The sequence below is a fragment of the Lissotriton vulgaris genome, chromosome 5, assembly GCF_964263255.1.
Source record: "Lissotriton vulgaris chromosome 5, aLisVul1.2, whole genome shotgun sequence".
Taxonomy (NCBI): domain Eukaryota; kingdom Metazoa; phylum Chordata; class Amphibia; order Caudata; family Salamandridae; genus Lissotriton; species Lissotriton vulgaris.
This window is the reverse complement of record NC_141693.1, coordinates 1,605,270,536-1,605,294,766: the sequence shown is the minus strand read 5'-3', so window position 1 is coordinate 1,605,294,766 and position 24,231 is coordinate 1,605,270,536. Positions and strand designations below refer to the sequence as shown.

The following is a 24,231-nucleotide window of genomic DNA, read 5'->3' as shown; positions in this document are numbered from 1 at the left end:
TGTGCAAGGGAAGGGGGAATTCCCCCAGAGGGGCCGTTCTCATGTCGTCATTGTCATTTTCAGGCGCAGTATGATGATGATACTTTTCTCCATCGAGGCACAGCATCGGGGGTTGTCTCTAACACACATCCTGGATGGAGGAACTTGCTCTGCAATATTAGATCTTTGCCCAAGCCCTACACTGAGGTTTGGGACCTCATCTCAACCTTACAAAGTGACCTTTGTTTTTTAACGGAGACATGGTTAAAACCCCACTCGGTTCCCGCCATTACCTTCGGGATCCCCGAGGGTTATAAAATAGTCAGACTAGATCGTCCCATTAAGGTAGGAGGCGGTATAGCGATAGTACATAAAAGTGGGATAGCTATCTCTATATTGGATCAGTGCTGTACCTCGAATCTAGAACTGATGATCTTTAAGATCAGCATTTCGGCAAGGAACAGCTGGAAAGGGGCTTTAGTGTTTGGCCCCCCCGGTCCCTGTGCGAAATTTTCTATCTCTCTAGTGGAAGCACTGGCCCCACATGTCAACGCGGGCAGTGACTTTCTACTCCTAGGGGATTTCAATGTCTATAGTGAGCTGCAGGGCAGTGTGGAGGCCCTGTCCCTACCGGCAGATCTCTCATTATTGGGTCTAACACAGTATAACATCGGCCCCACCCATCAGGCAGGGCACACATTAGACTTAATTCTGTCTAATTCCTCAAAAATTGTATGTCACCCTCCCAAGCAGGTTAACTGGACAGACCATTTCATTTTAGAATTTACAATGCCAAAACTAGGGAAGCCCCTCAATCAATCACTGCCGTTACCAATGAGGCGGAGACAATGGCACAAAATGTCTCAGGAGGTTTTCAAGGAGACTTTTGTAGAGCCTTATATTGGGCCCACAGAGAATATTGAGGTGGCCTTATCCAGATATAAGCTGGCTATCCATACAGTGGTAGAAACCATTACCCCTCTGAAACACTATAAGCCACACCCTGCACATAAGCAGGAAGTTTGGTTTTCTGAGCACCTACGGTCTCTTAAACCAGATGGTAGGAAGCTTGAAAAAGTCTGGAGATCTTCTCATTTGGAGTCTGATAGAATTTGCTACCATACGGCCTTGACCTTCTATCACAAAGCTATTAGGGCAGCGCGCAGGAATCACATTGCTTCCCAACGTTCGGCAGCAGGCGGTGCCCCGAAGGTTCTGTATCCGATTCTGCAGACCTTCGTAAAACCAGCTGCCTGTGAGAGTCCGGATTTATCCTCATAACAACTATGTGCTGATATCTCCCTCTATTTTTCTAATAAAATAGATAGGATTTATGACAAAATCACAGACTCTAATCTATCTACAAGTCGGCCTATAGCACTGCCCCTGGTTATGAATGGAGCGAACTTGGGTGTGCTCACTAGGTTTCCTGCCATCTCTTTGAATGAGGTGGAGGACCTGGTGAGCCAAATCAAGAGTGGTTGTCCGTCCGATCTAATTCCTGCCAGAATCATGCCGGTGGTTGGCAAGGCGCTCGGTCCTGGGATCCAGTGCCTTGTCAACCTCTCGCTTGCTGACGACTGTGTCCCACGGGAATGGAAAAGGGCTCTGGTGAGGCCCATTCAGAAAAACGCCTCTATTCCGTGGACGGATTTGTCCAACCTCAGACCCATATCCCTGCTCCCTTTCCTAAGCAAGCTCACTGAGAAGCACATGAATAAACATCTTTCGAATTTTATCAAACAATCTGGGAGTTTGGACTATCCTCAGTCCGGCTTCAGGCCGAATTACAGCACTGAATCGGCACTGCTGTCGGTAACGGACGATCTCCGCATGTACCAGAACAAGGGTCACTCGGTGGTCCTGGTGCTACTGGATTTATCGGCAGCGTTCGATACTATATCCCATAACATCTTGCTCGGACGTCTTGCAGAGATTGGGGTTGAGAGTATGGCATTGGCCTGGTTAAGGAGCTTTCTTTCTGATTGCACTCAATGTGTTAACATGGGTGCGTTCCGATCTGCGGAGGTAGAGATCAATAAGGGGGTGCCACATGGCTCATGTTTGAGCCCTACTCTCTTTAACATCTATGTGGCACCCCTGGCGAGGATTATGAGAGCTTTTGGTTTCATTCCAGTATCATATGCCGATGACACCCAGCTCCTCTTCCCGTTTAAATCTCTTACTTCTGAGGTCAAACAGTCCTTCTCCATGGGCATGAAGGCGGTCTCCCAATGGATGTCATCGAACTTCCTACAATGTAATGTGGGTAAGACAGAGGTAATGCTCTTTGGGGAGGCCAAAATGTTATGGACCCCTGACTGGAGGTCGTCCGATCTAGGCCCGGTCCCCGAACGCAAACAAGTGGTAAAGAACTTGGGGGTACGCTTGAACCAGGAGCTATCCCTAAAGCAGCATGTAAACAGCATAGTGGGATCCTGCTTTCATGTTATAGAACTCCTCCGTAAAGTGTTTCCCCTGCTCCCTGATTCTACCAGAAAAACTTTGGTGCAGGCCCTGGTGCTTAGTCGTCTTGACTACTGCAACGGACTGTTGGCATCCGCCAATGACGGAGTATTGGGTAAACTTCAAGTGGTGTAGAACACCGCTGCTAGGGTAGTTCTTAATGCACCTCCAAGATCCCCCTCAAAACCTCTCCTAGAAAAACTACACTGGCTGTCAGTTCGCCAAAGGGTAAAGGTGAAGACCTGCTGCGTGGTCCACAAGGGTCTACACGGACTAGGACCCTCATATTTGGCAGAAAAATTCATTCCATACAACCCCGCTCGCACCCTTGGGTCGAGTAATCCGCATCTCCTTCGAGTGCCTGCGCTAAGAAAGACAAGACAGGGTGGTAAAGCCCTGTCAGTGGTTGGTCCTGCTCTATGGAATAAACTCCCTCTTCTGCTGAGGCAGTGTTCGGACCATTTGACTTTCAGAAAAAGGTTGAAAATGTCCTGTTTCAGAATTAGTTCACCTTTGAGTCCCTGATTAGTACTTACTCTTTTGGATTGATTACTCCCTTACTTCTGCTACTGTCGTTTGTGCGCAGAGATACTCCTCCGGGAGTCGATTCAATGGTGGTATAAACTCATAAATAAATAAATAAATGGAGAAATCAAACACCCAGATCCCAAACAACTGAACCTCGCGATCTGGCTCATGAAGGAATAGAGTTTGATTATCTGAACCTTCCACCAGACTGTATGAACAATATTAAGGAGGCCAGAAGGCCTACCGCAAGAGCCTGCTCTGCAGCCAAATTGAAACTATTTGTTATCTATTGCAGTAACATCAACCCTCTTGATGCGCCATACAGAACATTATCTGCTACCTGTTACATTTGCAGCAGTCATCGTTGGCATAATCATGCATCAGACTGCATCTCGCTGCAATTGCAGCCTATCTTCAAAATAGAAAACATTTATCCCTTTTTAGAGTGCCTGTAATCAAAGCATTTATGGAAGGACTAAAAAGAGTTATACCACCAAGAGTTATACCACCAAGAGTTCCACCGGCCCCAGTCTGGAATCTTAATCTAGTCCTCATACGGTTAATGGGCCCACCATTTGAACCCATGTAAAAATGTGAACTACAATTCCTTTCTTGGAAAACAGATTTCGTCATTGCAATCACTTCATTAAGGAGAGTTGGGTGAACTTCAGGCACTAACCATAGAAGAACCTTTTTTCCAGTTACACAAAGATAAATTGGTTCTTCGTATCAATCCCAAATTCCTACCTAAGGTAGTATTTGCTTTTTGTATAAATCAATCAGTTGAGTTACCAGTTTTTTCCCTCAACCTGACTCTATTGCAGAACGAGCTCTACACACATTGGATGTTAGGAGAGCACTGTTGTATTACACTGAAAGAAGAAAATCGTTTCTTAAGACCAAACAACTTTTTGTCGCTTTTGCACCACCTTACAAGGGCAATCCTTTATCCAAATCAGGTATTGCTAGGTGGATGGTAAAATGCTTTCAAATTTGCTATGCAAAAGCCAAAAGAACTCTAACGATACCCCCTAACGCACATTTCACCCGTAAGCTAGGGGCTACTATGGCTTTCTTAGGGAAGAACCCTATTACTGACACCTGCAAAGCTGCAGCATGGTCCACACCACATACTTTCAGCAAGCATTATTGTGTAGATGTTTTAGCCAGACAACAAGCTAATGTGGGCCAAGCAGTACTTAGAATGCTGTTTCAGACCACTCCATCAGCTACAGGATAGCCACCGCTTTGGGGAGACTGCTGTATAGTCTATACACAAGCATGTGATCTACAGCTCACATGCCGCGAAAGAAAAATGCCACTTGCCCAGTATGCATCTGTTCTTGGCATGTAGAGCTGTAGAATCTCATGATCCCAACCACTTCCCCAGGTACCTGTAGCCACATATTTGCAAAACAGGCATCTATTTTTGTTCAGGTTTCCTGTAATTAAAGCATTTATGGAGGGCCTTAAAAGAGTAGTACCACCCAAGGCACCTCCTGGTCCAGATTGTCATCTGAACTTTGTGCTTGCGAGACTCATGGGTCCACCCATTGAGCCATTACACAACTGTCAGTTACTGTTTCTCTCATGAAAAGTTGCCTCCCTCATTGCTATCACTTCATTGAGGAGAGTTGGTCAGCTATAAGCATTAACCTTAGAAGAACCCTTCTTTCAACTTCATAAAGATAGAGTAGTTCTTCGCACCAATCCAAAATTCCTTCCCAAGTTTGTTTCTGCTTTTCAAAACAACCAATCAGTTTTGTTACCTGTGTTCTTCCCTCAGCACGATTTGTTAGCTGAAAGAGCTCTTCACACACTTGATGTCAGAAGAGCTTTATTGTACTATATTGAAAGATCAAAAAAGAGTGTAAAAAACCACAACTGTTTGTTGCATTTGCTACTCCTCACAAAGTCCAGCTTACCTCTAAATCTGGTATTTCAAGATGGATTGTTAATTGCATTTGAACTTGCTATGCTAAAGCTATGGCCTTCTTAGGTAACATCCCTATCGCTCACATTTGTAAGGCAGCAACATGGTCCAGACCTCACACATTTCCCAAACATTATTGTGTGGATGTGTTAGCACGTCAACAAGCCAATGTAGGGCAAGCAGTGCTAAAGACGCTTTTTCAAACAACTGCACCATCTACCAGTTAGCCACCGCTTGGGAGAATGCTGCAGTATAATCTATGCAAAGCATGTGTATCTACAGCACACATGCCTCGAACGGATTATTACTTACCCAGTAAGCATCTTTTCTTGGCATGTTGAGCTGTATATTCACATGCGTCCTCCCACCTCCCTGGGCACCTGTAGTTGCAGTTTTCATTATTTACATTACATATGCATGGACATCTCTGTACTACACTCACTTACTCCATTCCTCTTGCGGGAAAACAATTGAACAGAGGAGCTGATGCCCATGCACACTATAGCTGAAAGGAGGAGTCACCTTACCTCGTGACTGGGAAAGACTTCTTCAAAGAAAAGCAACTTGCAAACATCCGGAACCAACACTAGATGGCAGGAGTCTGCTAAGAATGTAAATCTACAGCGCTACGTGCCAAGAACAGATGCTTACTGGGTAAGTAACATAATCCTTTCAGGGACCCATAAATAATAGCTAATGAACAGAGATTGTCATCAACTTATCACAGTTAAGGCTAAACTCCTTATCTAATCACAACATCCTTTCGATTAGAAGTGTCTCAGGAAACTATAGAACTCAAATTCTTTAAAAACATCCTGTGCGGGGGGCGTGGCTAAGATGGCGGCCTGAACCGACGCATTCTCGGAGGCTCCCCGACCCTAAGCCCCTAACTACTGTTGAATAGCGAGTTATCTCCCCTTTTCCCCTGATTGATCGACACCTCACAGCCAGCCGAACCACCCGGTGCTGCAAAGGAGTCGATTTGGTGGCACTGCTGGCAGAGAACGGCGCGGCCGAGATTCAGCCTCCAGCCTCCCGAGACGCGAGGCTGAGGGAGAGCGGCGTAGGGTGGCCGGTGCCTGCGGGGCTCCCCTGGCTTCGGCTGCCGCAGGAGCGAGCCGGGAGAGGATTGCGGTGAGGAGAGGTGGAGGATCGGTGTCGGCCCCAGGACCGGGGACCGAACGGGAGCCGAGACGGGCGTCTGCGGAGCGGCCCAACAGCGCGGCACCCAGGAGCCGAGAGGGACGGCGGCCCACCACAGCAACTGAGCCCCCGGCTTCGGGCCTAGTCCGGGCCCGGAGCGGAAGGGGGTGCAATCACCGCGAGAAGTGGCCCGGCGGTGGAGACAGTGGCAGCGACCTGCCAGTGGCAAGCAGCTCCTCCTGTAAGGTGTGGAGGGAGGCACAGCGGGACGGCTGAGAGCACTGGGGCAGGCCGAGCCCGAGCAAGAGACCCCGAACGCGTTCATGGCGCGACACTGGCACCGCTGCACCCGGAACTCATGCTATGCCGGCGATTGCCCCCGGGACTGTGACTGAGTGGGGGCCGCGGTAGAGTCTAGAGGGAACGAGCAGGCAGCCGCGCCACCTGGCTCCCCGGCTTGGGGCCTGGTCCCGGAGCGACACACGCAGCACTCACCGGGCGGCCCACGCGGGCCCTATGGACAGTAGCCCTCAAAGGAGTGGGCAGGAGAGGCACGTCAGCTCACCAGGGTGCGAGAGGAAGCCGGGGTCGGTGTGACAGTCCGCCGCCCGTATACACCAGATAGGCCCTCCCTGGGGCCCGCGACGGTTAGGCCCAACGTGGCGAGTTCTGGTGCTGCGGTCGCTGTCCCTGAGAGTAGGCGAGCAGACGGCGAAGAGTGCTGACACCCACGCCGGATCTGGACAATGTGGGGTTCCCCCCCCGCCCCTCCTGACCTGCACAGCGACCTCTGAGACCCGGAACGAGCGTTGGCGATCCGGACTGAGCGGGCCCTTCCTGGGACGGCCGACTCAACTGGACCAGAGCTGCCTGCAACTTTTTGCAGCAAAGGAGCAAGGAGGCCGGACCCCCGGGCCGGGAAGCCCTAAACGGATAGAAGGCCCAGCTCCCACCACTCCGCCACCCCTGCCTGATCACCGACATGGCCAATGCGGGGCGCAAAGGCAACCGCACCATATCGGACTTGCTCCACAAAAATGCCGCTAAGACGGAGAAGGCCCCGGCGCAATCGCCCCCCCAGACACCGGTTGCCGCCTCGACCACGGGCGACGACTCTGCACCCATCACGAAGGCCTTCTTGGCCTCCCTCTTCAACACCCTGAGAGATGACTTTCAGACCTTGAAGCAGGAGCTTGCGGGAGAGCAGAAGGAACTGTGCAGAGACGTGGACGGCCTGGGAGAGCGGGTGGCGGCGATGGAAGAGGCAGATCAGACCCGCAGCATGGAAGTGGAACGGCTCCAACAGGAGATCATACGCCTACAGGACCAGCAGGTGGATCTCCAAGCCCATTGGGAGGATCTTGAGAACCGTTCCCGGCGGAACAACATCCGAGTCCGGGGAGTTCCATCGAAATCGGAAGGGAACAGCGTCACAACGTATCTACAGGACCTTTTCCGGGAGATCCTTGGGGAACCCAGCGAATTCGAAATCCGAATTGACCGCGCTCACAGGGTCGGCCCAGTGCTCCGAGCACCAGCCCCCCCTCCGGATATACTGGCCTTTCTCCCGGACTTCCTTCTGAAAGAACGTATCTTGAGAGAGGCCCGAGTGCGACAGCCCGTCATCTTCCGAGGAGACCAAGTGGCCCTCTTTCAAGATCTCTCCGCCATCACCTTGAAAAAAAGACGCTCTTTCAAGGTAGCAACTGACTTCCTGAGAGACAAAGACGTGCCCTACACCTGTTGGGGAAGTTGGGGTCAGGGGTGGGGGGGGAAGGAGATATCAGGTCCCTCCCGGTGTGGTACAATAGAGTTGGGCCAGGCCGACATGGGGACCTGGCAGACCCCGGGCAAGCCGAACATGCTGCGCTACTTACACTACTCCTATGAATGGCTAGCTCTACGTTGAAGATTCTCACCTTAAATGTGAAGGGGCTTAATAACCCTGTTAAACGCAGGGCTGTCAGGGGGGAGACAGATGGGGCTAGCGATGGGGGCAGCCACCCAACACATCCTATCTCTCTGGGGCACCCCTAGGAAACCTACCCACACGGGATGGCTCCATCGCCTGTGGTATATTATGGGAATGGAGAAAATACAGGCCTCCCTTACCCAAACACGGGACACATTCCTTGATACATGGCAGCCCCTCGTCTCTCCTATCAGAGGAATTCAATGAAATCACCTGCCCAAAATACCTCAGGGTGCTTTGGCTTCCAGACGACTTCCGGGGGGGAACCTCGATCACCCAACTGAATGCCGCCTACCCTGCAGGCCTTATGAGAACTGATATCACCGCACTTACCACACCGGGGAAGGGGAAATGTGGGTGGGATACGGGTGGGAGCGGGGAGGGGGAGTGATGGTTGGATGTTCATGGGACCGGATCAGAGCGTCACTTCGCTTACGGGGCCTCCCCAGCACTCAAGGACACATTCTACGCAGCACCAATGGGCCCCACAATTTGGGAAGGGAGGGATAGCTGTTCCTTGATGGGCGATCGCATGCACGCCCGTGTTGTTGATGTGTCCTATGTCTGTCTTTTCAAAACTTCAATAAAAAGATTTAAAACAAAAAAAACCATCCTGTGCGTTCTACCTTGCACCACCGGTTTGGATCCTGGTAGAAGGGGAGAGCAGTGAGGTACTTCTTAATTTGAAGGACAAAATTGACAAATAAAAACACAAAATCATAACTTCAGAACACATTGAAGTCCAGAAATATGCCTTTTTATGTATGCTTCAAGAGGACCAAAGCAGACATCTGGGCTTCTGAAGAAGAGCGTTCAACAGCTTCAGAAGTCCTAATATAGCAATAATCCAGGGAGTGAATGAAGACTGCTTTGTCATTTAAAAACAAAATAAGGCTAGCACCAGATTTGAGATCTTATGGGGCAAGTACTTGGAGAAGAAAAAGTTCAAGGAGGTCTCTCTGCATACTATAATTTCACTTTTGATGCAAGGAGAGTTATTCGGTGCTGTGTATATTCTGGACCATTGTATCCACATTGCTATTCTTAAAAGGCACAGAAAGTAACTGAATCATTGTAGAGGACAACACTTTCAAGTTTGAGTCTTACTCTCTTGCCTCAGATCAATCCAAAGATTTTCATCTATTTTCTCATTCCAGAAGGGGCGTACTTGAAAAGAGAAGAGGCTTCTTTAGCGACCTTCTAGGCAACAAACTACAAACCAACAGCACAGAAAAAAGAGCTAGGATTTCAGTAAACTCACTAAAATCTTACCTTCAGCCTAAGCCACATATAGTTGCCCAGGTAACTGTCTTCAGCATAGCTAAGGGTAAGGTGACCCCTCTCCTACACCAATAACAGTTGAAAATACAAAACCCTACTGCCCATTAGCTTAAGACCCTTTATTGCAAATGCATCCCCCATCTACCTCCCACTCCCCCATTCGTACTCTCCTTCCCACACTAATCATTTTTAATCGGCACACTAAATTAGAACATGTGTGGGATGGTACCATTGACTTCCTACATTGTGAGTTTGTCAAGATTTTGAATACTTTGGTTCATAAATATCATCTCCTGCTGAAAGACCATAACACCATAGGTCGTTCACATATCTATACGCTTGTGGGTGGAGGTGCACATTCCGCAAGCGATCATTTTTTAACTAGCTACACTATCAACCATTTAGTCTCCAACATCAGGGTAAAACAAACTACAGTGAGTGACCAAAATCAGATGGTGTTATTCACGACTCTTCATGCTGATAGTCTCTAATGGGATATCAAATATCGTTCTTGTCAGGCCGAATGGTGTACATATCAAATGGTCATGAGTCGACCCTATGTGCATACTGTGGAGGTTGTTAACCTTAAAGGTAAATGAGTTGGATGTTTGTTTAACCCTTGATGTGGATAATACCTTGGTCTCTGCCTTTGAGTTAATCACTGGGGCTCTTAACTCCTTCTTGCTGCGCCCTACTAGGAACGAGTCATCTGATAAACATGGCTGGTATCACATGTGTACACAAGCCTCTAAACGCTTAGAGCTTCCCTTCACCGCGGCCCAAGAGACTATTTTGTTATTAAGCCTTTAAGGAGTACAATGAGGTGTTCGACTCCAGGAAAAAGGAGCTAAGGGAAAAGACCTGGTCCAATCTGGTCCAGGCAGCAGAAACATACAACCCATTAACAGGCGTTTCGTTAAGCTATATTAAGTGTAGTTTGCATTTGTGAACCCGGGAAACAATTGAAGGGTCCCATAAAAGAGAGTGGCGAGCACGCTTTCCCACATCTGTGATCTTACAGGAGTTCACCATCGCTGACAAAACAGCCACCAACAATGGAAAATAAGCGGTTTTCAGACACTCCATTCCAAAGAGTATATATTTATCTTTGAAGGCATTTAAATAACGACGGAATTAGTTATTAGCCCGAATCCTGATGAGGCCCATACTATGAGGGCTGAAACGCGTCGACATTTTGTTTACAGAAGACCCCAGCCAAAGTACCTTAAGTTGTGGAAAACATTGTTTACGAGGAGTAAAAGGATTGAAGATAGGCCTAAAAAGATATGGACTATTTATACTCTTTATGTTAGGTCTGGTGGAGCTTACTTTAGAGGAATGCTGAGTCTGTACATATAGTGAGCATCCTTTTGGAAAGAAAATTGGGCTACAATATTTGAATAAGGATATACCTTTGTATCAATGTATATATATGTGTTTGTATATTTTAATGTAAAAAGTGATGTGTAAATATATATGTTTCTTTGTTCATTCGTTTTAAATGGGCGTACAAATTACACAAGCCCCAATCCAATTCTTTTTCAATTAAAGTGAAAAACAAATAAGAAAATCAGTATTTAGTGTTCTCTCTGTGGGGGTAGGAAACTTCACAAAAACAAATACAAAAATTGATCTTGTTCAAGATAATATATTTGTCGTAGGGGGAGACAATTGAGCTATCTCACCTATTACTATAGATTCTGCTACTAGTGTCCTAGGCATCATTTGCTTTATGTGTGGCAGAAACTGATGACAAAATTCTGTTTTTAGAATACTGTAAATGCCCCTTTTTGAAAAGTGATTCTATTCTCGAATTAACATCACACATTTCTCTGCAAGTCTGGGTAGATGACTTTAAAAAGATCTGTGATCCTTTGGGTAATAATGAGTCAAGGCTCACCCCTTGGCTCTAGAAGAAACAGAAATGAATCCTACTTCTAAGAGCTGTATACCCCTGGACGTCGTCCTGGATGAGGTTCTTCATGCTTTGAAAGGCTGAGCCAAAGGTAAATCCCCAGGACCAGAGGGGATCCTCTTTGTAGGTATGGGTGAGTAATGAGGCCCAATTATGCCTCAAGTTTTCAAAGCCACAGCAATGGGTTGAGTACCTTCAATATGGGTTAAATTCATTATTGTTCCCATTTTCACGAAGGGTGATAGGTCTGCCCTGAAGTGCTACCGCCCAATTTTCCTCTTGGATTGAACTGGGAAAACCCTGGGTATGGTCGTCTTGCAGACACTGGAAGATTGGACAAACAATAATTACATTTTGTCGGATGTCCAGTGATCTTCAGACAGTGGATCAATGTGTAGATCTCGAATTCATGATTGGGAAACACACAAAGGCAAAGCCAGGATCCCTCTACTTTTGTTTTGCTGATCTTAGTAGCGCCTTTGATTTAGTGGACCACTAAATTATGTGGCATACTCTACTTTCATATGGGGCTCCTAAAAATATTGTCTGTCTCCTTTCTCAGGTGTGTGAGACTTTTAGCCAAAGTACGATACTGTCCCAATGGAGAAGTTTCACCTTCTTGTAGAATTAGGCAGGGCGTGAGACAGGGGTGTGTGTTTGCCCCATTTTTATTTTCACTTTTTATGAATGGTGCGATACCCTCCGGTTCTTGCAGGCTGATGCACCAACTGTTGTTGATCCCATGGTTCTCTTTACTCTAAGTGCAGACAACGCGGTCCCGTTGTCTAGGACCTCTGTCCGGCGGCAGCAGTTAATGAATACCTTTTCTGGATTACTGGTTTCATAGAATCTTTGAAATGAAAGTTCATCACATCCAAGCAATTTTTAATGTCTTGTGGGAAAACTCCACAGGTTAGATCTTTTTTTTGTCAGGGTACACCCATTGCACAGGTTAATTCCTTTTATTATCTGGAAATTCTTTTTTCTAATAACGGTCCTTGGGCCGGGGGGCGTGGGCAAGCCGCGGACCATGATTGCCGCGCGGCATTGAAGCTCAGCCAGCATTTCCAGCAACGCAACCAATATCCCCCATTGAAACCGGGCAGAACGCCATGAGCTCGCCACCGCTAGACCCGTGAGCGATTCCTGATCCCAGTGAACTTCGCTGCCTGCAGATCGGAGCTGCCGCGATCGAGATCTCCGATGTTGGAGGAGACGGGTGCGATCTACAAAATGGCTGCGACATCTGCCTGAAGCATCCGAGGCTCGTATGTGGAGCACGAGCCCTTCAACTCCATCGGGCCGTGACGGTGTGGCAGAAGAGAGGGGAGTGCGCCGGGCCGGAGCTTGTTGATCCACGCCTTCCCTGCGTGGATCTAAGCCAGGTCTGCGCAGCGGTTCCTTTGACCATCCGCGCGCTGACCGGTGAGCCCCCCCGCATCACGCTGGGCTCTGCGGGGACAGGGCTGCATGTGTCCTACAGTGGCGGCCTCCGGGCCATAAGCGGGCTCACGGTAAAAGATTTGGAGGGGCAACGCCATAGCCAGTGCCCGGTTGCCTCCCCTCTCCCCCTGATGCTTTTGCTGCCAGTTGGTCGTGCACCCGCCTCCACTGGGCCTGTGAAGCGGTTGTGACATTTACACCATGATTGCTCTTCATCGCGGCCTCACCTCTTATACCTAGTGATCTGCAAAGTCTGCTACCCTCTTCAAGTGGGCCCTGCCTAACCGCAAGTGCTGCCTGTCCATCTCCTGCGACCACGTTACGCCCTCCAGCTTGGTCTCTAAAGCAGCAGCTTCCTCCATTGGCGCCTATTCCTGCTTACCCTACCTGCCTACAGTTGTACGCATTGTCCATCTGGGCTTCCGCTACTCCCCACAGTTAAAGGACCTTCTCTCACAACTGGCCTGCACTGTCCACTCTCTGGAAGAGAAATTGAGCTTGCCGCCCCCCCCCCCCCTGGTCTTAGGTCCACTCCATTAAGTGTGTACTCAGGTCCCTGCCTTCTGATTGCAGTCCTCCCTTGGGCCATCCTGGTGTCACTTACCTCTTGTACTGGAGAGCGGCATGGGCCGCAAAGACCCGAAACAGAGGATCCTTCCTTTTGAGAAACTTGCTGAGGCGGCCCCTGACGGTGGTTTGAGTATGGCGGAGGGCAGACAAGAAGTGGAGCTTCTCGACGACTTCATGAGTCAGGCCGGCTCGCTGCTACAGGAGATAAGAACGGTATTCAAGGCTCTTGATGGTAGGTTTGATGCCCTAGACAAAAACCTTGCAGATCTTGGTGCTAAAATCCAGGTGCATGACAAACGCCTTGACATTGCAGAAGCCCGCATATCCAACATCGAAGACGGTATGGCGCAATCCCTCAAAACTGCTTGAACGCGTAAATCGTATCCTCAAAGACGTGGCAATCAAGAACGAAGACCTAGAAGCGTGCAGTTCAGAAAAGGGGGTGGTGATGAACAGAGTGTCTGAATTAAGCAGACCACTCTTACCCAGTTGTAGTAATCACACTTAAAACTTGGTAAAATTGAAGAAGTATTTATTCAGATACAGCTTTCAGTGACCCTCAGCTTCAACTGCTTGCAAAAGAATCTTTCATGATGTCACACAAACATCAGAAAGTTCTCTTCTTAAAGAAGACATCACCACACATCTCCACCTCATAATAAAATATAAATAAGATACACAACTTCCTAAATCATAATAATAAGATGATACTAACAACATTGCATACAATTTGATAAAACAGATGTTCAAGATACAACTTGAGGATTAACCAGGATTAATTTTACATATACTTCCCAAACTCCAGATTTTTCCATTGTCTAATTTTGCAACTGACCCCATGACCTTAATTACTTTTTGAGGTTGAGAATATTTACTTTCTCCTTTTTTAACAAATCCAGACTTCTTCACAACAACCCAATCACCATTCTCAATTCCCACAACTTTCACTCCTTTTCTTTTATCATAACTTTCTTTGTTCCTAGCATGAGAATCTTCCATCCTTTCAGCCATGCACTCACGATCCACCCAAACTTGATCTTTCCTCCTTAGCCAAATTGGTGATTCTTTAGTGGCTGGTTCTCTCCCTTTCAATGCAATGAAAGGAGAAATTCCCGTAACAGAATGAGAAGTTACCCGATGAGCCCACATCATCTTGTTTAATTCTTCCCTCCAAGCTAGACCGTTTGCCAGAGATAACTGGATATTGTCCATTACAATCCTATTGACCCTTTCAATAAGGCCGTTAGCCTGTGGTCTGAACAGTGCTACTTGAACATGTTCAATCCCAAAATCATCAAGGAATCTTTTCATCATGCTAGACACCAATTGCACTCCATTGTCAGTAACCAGTGTTCTCGGAATCCCTTCTTCCATGAATACTTCCTTTAAAAACTCAATTACTTTTGTTGCTGTGATATTCTCAACCGGCTTAATGGTGAACCACTTACTATGATAATCTACTAAGACAATCAAGAATCTGCTCCTAGAACCCAATCTTTCCACAGGACCCAAAAAATCCAAGGCTAATTTCTCCCATGGACGGTCAGGAACCTTCACGCATCCCAAGGGTGGCTCACGTATAACTTTGCACTTGTCACTGTTACTACAAGCATAAGTCTTTAATCACAATTTCTACTTCTTTGTCCATTTCTGGCCACCAGAAACTTTGCCTCAATCTTCTCTTACACATACTCCTGCCAAGATGACCCTCATGCACCAGTTTAATCAATCTTGGTCTCAATATCTTTGGCGGTACAACCCTACTGCATCTTAATACCTTCCCAGAGTGGATACTTAACTGATCTTTCACCTTAACATATAGTTTCAGATCTTCATCCAAATCTGACATATTTCTCCATCCATTAGTTATAGCACTCTTTAAATTTTCATACAACTCATCACCTTCCAAAGCCACACACCACTCCTCACTACTCAAGGACACTCCATTTCCATCTGGCATAAGATCAACTTCAACAAAAGAAGAAATCTTTTCCTCTTCCACAATCGGCATGCGAGACAAACAGTCTGCTACAATATTTTTTTTTCCTCTTACAAAATCAATTGTAAAGTTCATGTCCATGACCGATAATAGCCATCTAGAAATTCGAGGAGTCACATTTCCTTCCAGACCTTTACCACCTTTAAATATATACAATAGTGGCTTATGATCAGTTCTGAGCATAAAAGGCAAACCCCAAAGATAAAACTTGAAATGATGCATTGCCCAACAACATCCCAATGCTTCCTTTTCTATCGCTGAATAAGATTTCTCAGCACCTTGTAGACGACGCGATGCATATCCTATTATTTTCTCCTCTCCATCAGCATACTGTGTCAAGACGGCACCCAAACCTACATTACTAGCATCTGTCGTCAACACAGTTTTTCTACGAATATCAAAATGACACAACACAGGAGCACAAATCAAAGAATCTTTGACCTTCTTAAACGCCTCTTCACAAGCTTGATTCCACTCAAATTCAATACCTTTTTTCAACAATGCCCTCATCGGCTCAACCAGATCAGAAAAATTAGACACAAATTTTGAGCAGTACTCTCCCAAACCCAGAAATTACCTTAGCAAATCCTTGTCTACAGGCCTCTGAGCTTCAACAATAGCTTTTACAATGCTATTCTTTGGCTTGATGCCCTTACCAGATATCTCGTGTCCTAAATAGTTCACTTGTTCTTTCCTTAATTGACACTTTTCTTTCTTTATGGTCATGCCATGTTCATCAATCCTTCTTAATACTTCATTTAGAAGCTCATCATGTTTTTCAAAGGACTCGCCCACTACTAGAATATCATCTTGAAAACACAAGATCTTATCCATCCCCTTAAAAATATTGTGCATAATCCTTTGGAAAACTGCAGAAGCAGAAGCCAATCCGAAAGGCATGCGGCAATATCTGAAAGCACCCAGCGGAGTTACAAAAGATGTTAAGGCTCTCGAGTCTGGATGTAAATTTACTTGGTGGTAGGCAGCTGACATATCTAGCACTGAAAAAACCTTACCACCACTCATTCCACTCAACATTTCCCCAATATTGGGAAGGGGTTGCCGATCCACCCAGATATTTTTGTTCAGATCTCTGAGATCAATGCACAAACGAATTTTATTACCCTCCTTGGGGGCAACTACAATGGGGGCAAGCCATTCTGATGCTTCTATTGGCTCAATGATCTTATTTTCCAACAATTTATTCAATTCTTGTTGAAGAGGTTCCCTCATAAGTAAAGGAATAGTCCTAACTTTATGTACCACTGGCACCACATTTTTCTTCAAAATTATGCGATGTGTGAAACCCTTCAACAAACCCAATTTGTCTGTAAAAACATTTGGGAATCCAGACATGAATTTTTCACTCCACTCTGTCTCAATCTCACACACTCTTTCTACGACCATCACAGGTTCTTGACTATTTGGATTGAGAATTATATTTAGCTCCTTTTGGTGCCGCCAACCTAACAAATTGGAACCATCTTCAGATATGTATACTCTCCCATGAACAGCATTCCCCTTAAAAGTAATATCACTCCACAACATTCCAATGATATTGATAGTTTTTCCTCCGTATCCAACTGCTTTTATATCAGATCGTAGTAGGTCAGTTATTCGCCCCTTTATTTGTTCAATGAAAACCATTTTACAAATAATAGTGAATCAACTAGGACATTTACCATAGATTTTCCAATCATAATTTCACAATGTGGTTTTTCAAGCTTGTCAGTGCTTTCTCTTTTTACCACAACACCATTGGTACCCTCAATATTATTACACCCAACTACATTGTCATTACTAGTTTCATTAAAAATATCACATTCATCAATTGCAACAATCACATCTTCATGTACCACACCAAGGTTTTCTACTACTTTAACATTAGATTGTTGTGCAGGACGCAATTTTGTTCTACACATTTTAGCCAAATGTCCCCTCCTTCCACAAGTTCTACAAATCGAATTCCTTGCTTCGCAGGTTGGACTTGTGGCAATATGCCCTGGTCCACCACACCTATAACAAACAATTGTCCTTTTCTCAGGCAACTTATTTGTACTGGCCTTATTATCAAATGTCTTAATTTCTTTCTTGTCCTTCACTTCCTCAACATCGACCGCAACAACGTCTTTGTTGCTTGATTTTCCAACATCAATGTCTTTTAACCAAACATCAGTATTCTCCATGCTTCTTGCGATCTGAATAGCTTCATCAAGAGTTGGATCCAAAGATAAAAGTCTTTCTCTGATTTTTTTGTTTTTCGTGCACCTAACAATTTGATCAAGAATTAAAGAATCCATTAAACCCTGAAAATCACAAGTTACCGCTAAACCTCGTAAAGCAGCTACATAGTTTATTATATCCTCATCTTGTGATTGAGTGCGACAGAAAAACCTATGTCGTTCAAAAACTACATTTAGTTTAGGAGTGAAATGCTTTTCTAACATCATGAGACATGTCATAAACATTAATTGGATGTCCATTCCCAACTCCCAAGGAAATTTCAGGTAGATCATCATAAATTCTTCTACCTTCAGTTCCCAAGTGATGTAATAAAATGGCTTGTCTCCTTAAGGGACCATATTTATCCCCACCAATCGCTAACAAATAAGTAAAAAATATATTTTTCCACCTATTCCAGGGAATAGATGGTTCACCTGGGATCGGTAAAAAGGTGGGTGGTGCTGACATCCCCTGATCTGACATACCTGTAATAGATTTAAAATAATAAATTACCACAAATAATTAACACAACAAACTACTATAATAAGCTAAAATAATGAATTAAAATAACAATTCAAAATAACTATCTAAAATAACAATTTAAAATAACTATCTAGAATAATAATTATTCTAGTCCAGAATATCAAAATCTCCTTTGTATATTCCTCCTTTTACTGTAGAAAAAGCGAGTTAGTCCTCTTTTTGTTTTTATTTCCTTATAAAAGTATCAGGCAGGCATCAAGCTTTAGTCCTCCTTTTCTTTCTAGTATGTCAGAACAGGAACAGGAAATGACTCTTCATAGAGCAATGCAGCCTCAGGTAATGATGACAGACGTTTTAAAACAATTTAATGTTGTTTTTTAATTATCCAGTCGGCAAGCGCTGCCTGCACGAGCTTCCCTCACGCTCGGCCACACACGATGTTGTTTTTTTTTTAATCATCCAGTCGGCAAGCGCTCCCAGCACGAGCTTCCCTCACGCTCGGCCACACGCGATGATTACTTTCAAAAGAACACAGTTTGCGCTGAATTGCATGCGCTCCTTCACGCTCAAATAGCCATGGTGTTTACATTCAATTGGAAGCACACCAGGCTAGGATTAACAGTTTTCTTTAGACGCAAAGTGTATCTTCAATTAGAGCCGGCTCTTCTACGCGCAATATTTATCTTCTATCAGCATTACAGAGCATTACAGTGCTTAAATGTGCGCAGTGACACAGTAAATTTCAAAAGCTAATCAAACAGGATTTCCAAATATGCGCTTTGAAATAGAAATGTCATATATTTTGTAAAAAGTCTTGGATAAAGCCATCAGTTGTTTAAATGAGTATATTAAGTTGAATAATCCTTATATAAGTGAGGATGCACAAACAATGGTTAGGATCCAAAACTAAAGTCATTTAAATTATTTAGCTGATTTCTTCAAGAAAATTAGCTTCTTCTTTTGCTTTTAATCAGATTAGTCGCTGAATTATCCAATAAAAGCACCACAGAATAAATTTCAAACTCACGGTTTTCAATACAATTCTTCTGAATTCTCTCAGTTTACCGCTAAAATCCAGGGGTGAAGGTCACTGTGTACACCGCCCCCTGCGCAGCGATCCAGTTGTCCTCGTCGCCATGAAAAGTGTAGTAATCACACTTAAAACTTGGTAAAATTGAAGAAGTATTTATTCAGATACAGCTTTCAGTGACCCTCAGCTTCAACTGCTTGCAAAAGAATCTTTCATGATGTCACACAAACATCAGAAAGTTCTCTTCTTAAAGAAGACATCACCACACCAGTCCAAAGATCAGGGCTTGATCCATCACCGTTATTTATCTCACTGCACCATCCCAGCTCAGAACCTGGCTATATGCAAATCAGTCTGTCCCTGGCCCAGTGCATCATGGGAACAGGGCAGACTAAACTACCAAGCGTGCAGTGGCGGAACAAAATACAGATTTTGGGAGTGCTGGAATCCACCGCCAAGGGCTGTATGGGCGTTTTGTTGGGACACTGCTGGCTGACATGTTTGGGAGAGACTCCTTCACCCCTGGTTTTGTACTGGGGCGCACGCCTACCGTACACTGGGCCCCTGACCCAACCCAGGAGGTGCAGGGATTCTGCCGCACACACAAGCACAACACTCAGGCAGTCACAGATGCCGCTAGACCCTCTCTGTTACACAGCGGCTTCGAAGGCCAGCATGGAACTTTTCTCTGGGACTGGCTCTGGCTGATCACACCCTGATGCCCTTTTTTCCTACCGCTCCATGAGAACTTTGGGATATCACACCTCACCACTCACTGTTCCAGATTGCTGGTCAGCTGACGTGGCGTTACCACCCCCAGCTGGTGTACACCGTGGTTTTGTTTCTGAGTTTACAGATGTACCTTTTTGGGCTTTTTGCATTTTCTTATTACATCGATTGGTACTTTTGGTATATTTGACAATATTAGTTGTGCCTTACTGATTGGGTAGTGAGGCTGGGTGGTGGGAGGTGGGTGGGTGGACAATTGTTTTTATTTGGTCACGTCTGGTTGCTCATATGTTTGATCATAGTCAAACTTCCCATTGAATGGCTACAAACCGCATTTTACATTCTAGTTCCGACCCCTCAATGGCCCAGCTACGTAGTATTAGTGGACCCTCCGACCTGTCTTTCATGCCATGGAGCAACCGGGGCCTTAATGATAACCGCAAGAAGCGTTATGTCCTACACTATTTACTGCGCCATAAAGTTGACATTGCCTTTCTACAGGAGACCCACTTGCCCACATCTGACCCCGCACGCTTCACTTTGTTAGGGCGCACACAGATGTTTTGCTAATATTAGCAAATAAGCTAGGGGCACTGCCATTTTTATACACAAGAGGGTCCCTTCCAGCCCACGCATGATTGTACGCGACGGTGAGGGCAGATATACCATTGTAGTTGGGAAATTGATGGGACACTGGGTAGCTCTGGTGTGCACATATGGCCCGAACACAGACGTTCAATTCTTGAGAGTGGCCCTTTTTTTATGTCGGTCACTTATGGGAATACCTTTGGGTTTCATGGCAACCACGGCAGTGCTTTATCACCTCCCAACGGCTCGTCTCTGGTTCAACTGCCCGCTCTTCCGACCCTTCTCACTGTCCCGGGGCACACAACAGGGCTGCCCGTTGACGCCTTTACTATTTATTCTTGCTATGGACCCCCTAGTTAGGCACTTACAGAAACAAATCTACGGAGAGGCTTGCAATTTAATACAGGCCCCCTCCTAGTCTCACTTTATGCGGACCACACCATCCTCTATGTTCGGGAACCACAGGTCAACTTAGATCCCCTCATACAAGAGATTTTCCATTTTGGTCAGCATTCTGGCCTTGGCATCAACTGGCATAAGTCCGTGATTTTCCCCCTAACACCCAGTATGACTCCCTGGGAGCTTGAGTTCCCACTGGAATGGTGCGCTGATTCTGTTAAATATTTGGGTATACACATACACTTAGACACAAATCAGATAGTTTGCCTCAATTATGGACAGACTATTGCCACCCTGGAGACACAAATTGACAGATGGCTGAGGTTGCTGCTGTCTATTGCAGGCAGGGTAGCCATCATCCGGATCCTCCCCAAATTTGTATACCTTTCAACAATATTCCGTACCCCTTCCTTTCTCGACATTCAGATCACACTTGATACGATTGTTCTGGGGTGATAAACGGACCGAGTTCACTGGCAAGTACTCACTCTCCCTTATGACAAAGGCGGCTACGGGGGGCCTGATCTCCATTTGTATAATCTAGTAACTCAGTGTAGCTACGGATATGCTTGGTATCACCCAGACACCAGGATCCCTTTCCTTCGCCCAGAGTCTGACCTTATCCTCCCCAAAAAATTATCCACTGTCCTCCCCAAAGGCCTCCCCAGAGACACAAACGACATTCAGACAGTCTTCACAACTAGTTGAGCCTGGGAAAAGCTTTGGCGGGTCACTAACAGGGCCACCCTGTACTCAACAGCCTTACCACTCCCTAATGCACGCTGGTTACCAATAGCGGGTTGTGCAACGCACTTTAACCAAATTTACCATTACAAAAACTGGAGACTTGTTCCCGCACTGCCACGCCTATGTGGTGAGTGACGACACCCGCTTCCCTAACACCACATTTATGGACAGGTTTGTACTGGGGCGAATTGAATCAGCTATGCGCACCACACTGCCCGGCTTTCCCCTTGATCCAGAATCGTTAGCCCCCTTATCGCTGGTTATTGAAAGCGAACTGGGGGTCCACCTCATCTTCAAATTGTACAAAGCATGCGTGAGACTCATGCCTGTAAATGACGGCAAGATCCGCAGGGACTGGGAGGGGGATTTGGGTAGCCAGATAACAGACGACCAGTGGGCAGCCTGCTATGCAGTCATGAAAGATGTCTCCCTCAACAGCCGACACAAACTACTTCACTTCAAATTTCTACGCAGAATATACATCACACCTACCAGAGTGCACAAACTAGACTCGAGCAGACCCCCTTGCTGCCAAAAATGTGAGGCCCACAAGCTGACTTCGCCCACTTAGCATGGACCTGCCCTTGCTTACAATCATATTGGGAAGCGGTACGCAAAACATTGGGCGACATTATCAACTTACCAATTGACCCTACACCCGAAATTGCTGTCTTGGGCTACGTGGTTAACTTTCCCAAAAAGGTTCGGAAGCTTGAGGCCCTTAGTCTTTTGTTGGCCAAGAGAGAGGTGGCTATCCACTGGGGCCGCAAGACAGTACCTACAGTTCAGGTTGGATAGCTTGGATTCTTGCAACACAAAGAGCGAGGTGTACTCCACTACAGTGTCCTCTTCATCACGTCCTAGAGACATATGGGGTCCTTTCCGAACCTACCTTACATCTCGACAGCGCCACTCTGCCTCCCAGCTGGAGCAAGGCATAGTTCCCACCGGGATTGGTTAGAAGGGCTCTAACTCACAACCCAAACACTGCAATATCGGTCTCCTCGCCCTCCCAGAGTGTATTCTATTTCAAATTTACAGATCTTATGTACCATGTTCTCGGCTATGACAATCACACATTGTGATGAGGTGTCCCACTCCTCGGATTGTATGAACTGCTAACCACTAAACAATGCATTGACGCTGGGCTAGACCTCTTTGTTGTTTATATTTGAAACATTCAGATCTCTGACCGTACAAGCTCCTTTATTACATACTGCTGACAACTGTGTACACTAATGCATATGATGTTACCTTTGTGACAAAATGATGAAGTAAAAAAAAAAATATATATATATATATATATATATATATATATATATATATATATATATATATATATATATATATATATATATATATATATATATATATATATATATATATATATATATATATATATATATATATATATATATATATATATATATATATATATATATATATATATATATATATATATATATATATTACAACGAGTTGGCTCCCGGGTTTCCCGTATTCGGCGCTACTCAGTTGGTGTGTGGCTTACTGCGGTAGAGCACAAACCGCTTCCAATTCCAACAACTATTTCCAAAGAAAACCAACAAAGCCGCCAATCCAGTCACTCGTAGTTTAGTAGACAGATTTAATTTATTCTTAAATCCATTGCAGCATTTTTACACAGCAAAAACCAACGCGTTTCGGTAGCTCCTTCTACCTTGTTCACGGTTGCTAACCACTGTTTACTGATCATATTTTAAAAAGGAGATCCCGCCCACAACAATCACATGATTGGCCTTGTTCCTGTCACCATGATAGGAATTCTGGGACTTGTAGTTCCTGTTTATACATTTCCCCACAATTATTCACAATAAGTTTTTAGTTATTGACATTCATTTCATGCACAATAATGATACTTGGAGTGATTGCAATTCATTTTACTTTGTGTATCACCTCCCTACATAGAAAACTTCAATATAAATTTCATTGTGGGAGCTTGTAACAATGTCCACATGCATTTCATGTCCTTACCGCCCTCCAGTGGGCCTACGTGTATGTTTGACCTCCTATTCATGGGTCAAGTACCATGTTTCATTAAGTTTGATTGCGTGGGTTGTGGGATAAGTGTTTAAGGAGTGTTCTGAGAAGTTCATCTGGTATTTTAATGTTTATATGTGTATGTACAGTTCTTCTGACTGATTCAGTCCAAAAGGAGTCATGGTCCAAAAGTTCAAAATATGGCGCGACTCCTTTTGTCGCAACAATTTTTCACGGTGGCCGCCTCTTTCTGACAAAGACATTGGTTCCAATACCATGAATTTCAGTAATTTCCAGTTGGCATTATGGTGTGTCTCCATATGCTTGGCCACTGCGTTTCCTCTGTCTTTATTCACTGTGGCTCGTACATGCTCCAATATGCCTATCGCCTCAAAAGGTACCACTTCAAGTCCCTGACAAGATACTGGACTCTCATGACAGTGAGGAGGAATCGGATATGGATGAAAGGTTTGGTACGGCTACAAGTCCTTCTGAATTGAAAATCAAATACCAGGACGACGACCAGGACGACCATCATTCGCCTGAGCTTGTCATCTCCTGTCACAACTGTTCCCTCCGCTCAGATGCCAGTAGTATTGTTAACAAATCTTCAGCATACGCTCAACAATTATTACAGGCGTTTTCCACCGTTGGAGTCAGCGGACTCTGTACCTCCTACACCTGTGGTGCAAAAGCCAATATCGGATTTTAGACCTCCAATGTCTCCCCCACCTGTAGTATCCGATCAGCCTGAAGAACCACATTCTTCTGAGGATGAAGAGAG

The 24,231-nt window shown here is 45.4% G+C and overlaps 1 protein-coding gene and 1 pseudogene across 2 annotated transcripts in view; one reads left to right on the top strand and one right to left on the bottom strand.

The window, feature by feature from the left end:
- The window catches only part of DCAF11 (DDB1 and CUL4 associated factor 11), a 278,095-nt gene that overhangs the window by 162,552 nt on the left and 91,312 nt on the right, over positions 1-24,231 (top strand). The window lies entirely within an intron of this gene.
- LOC147716806 (uncharacterized) lies at positions 16,855-17,935 on the bottom strand (annotated as a pseudogene).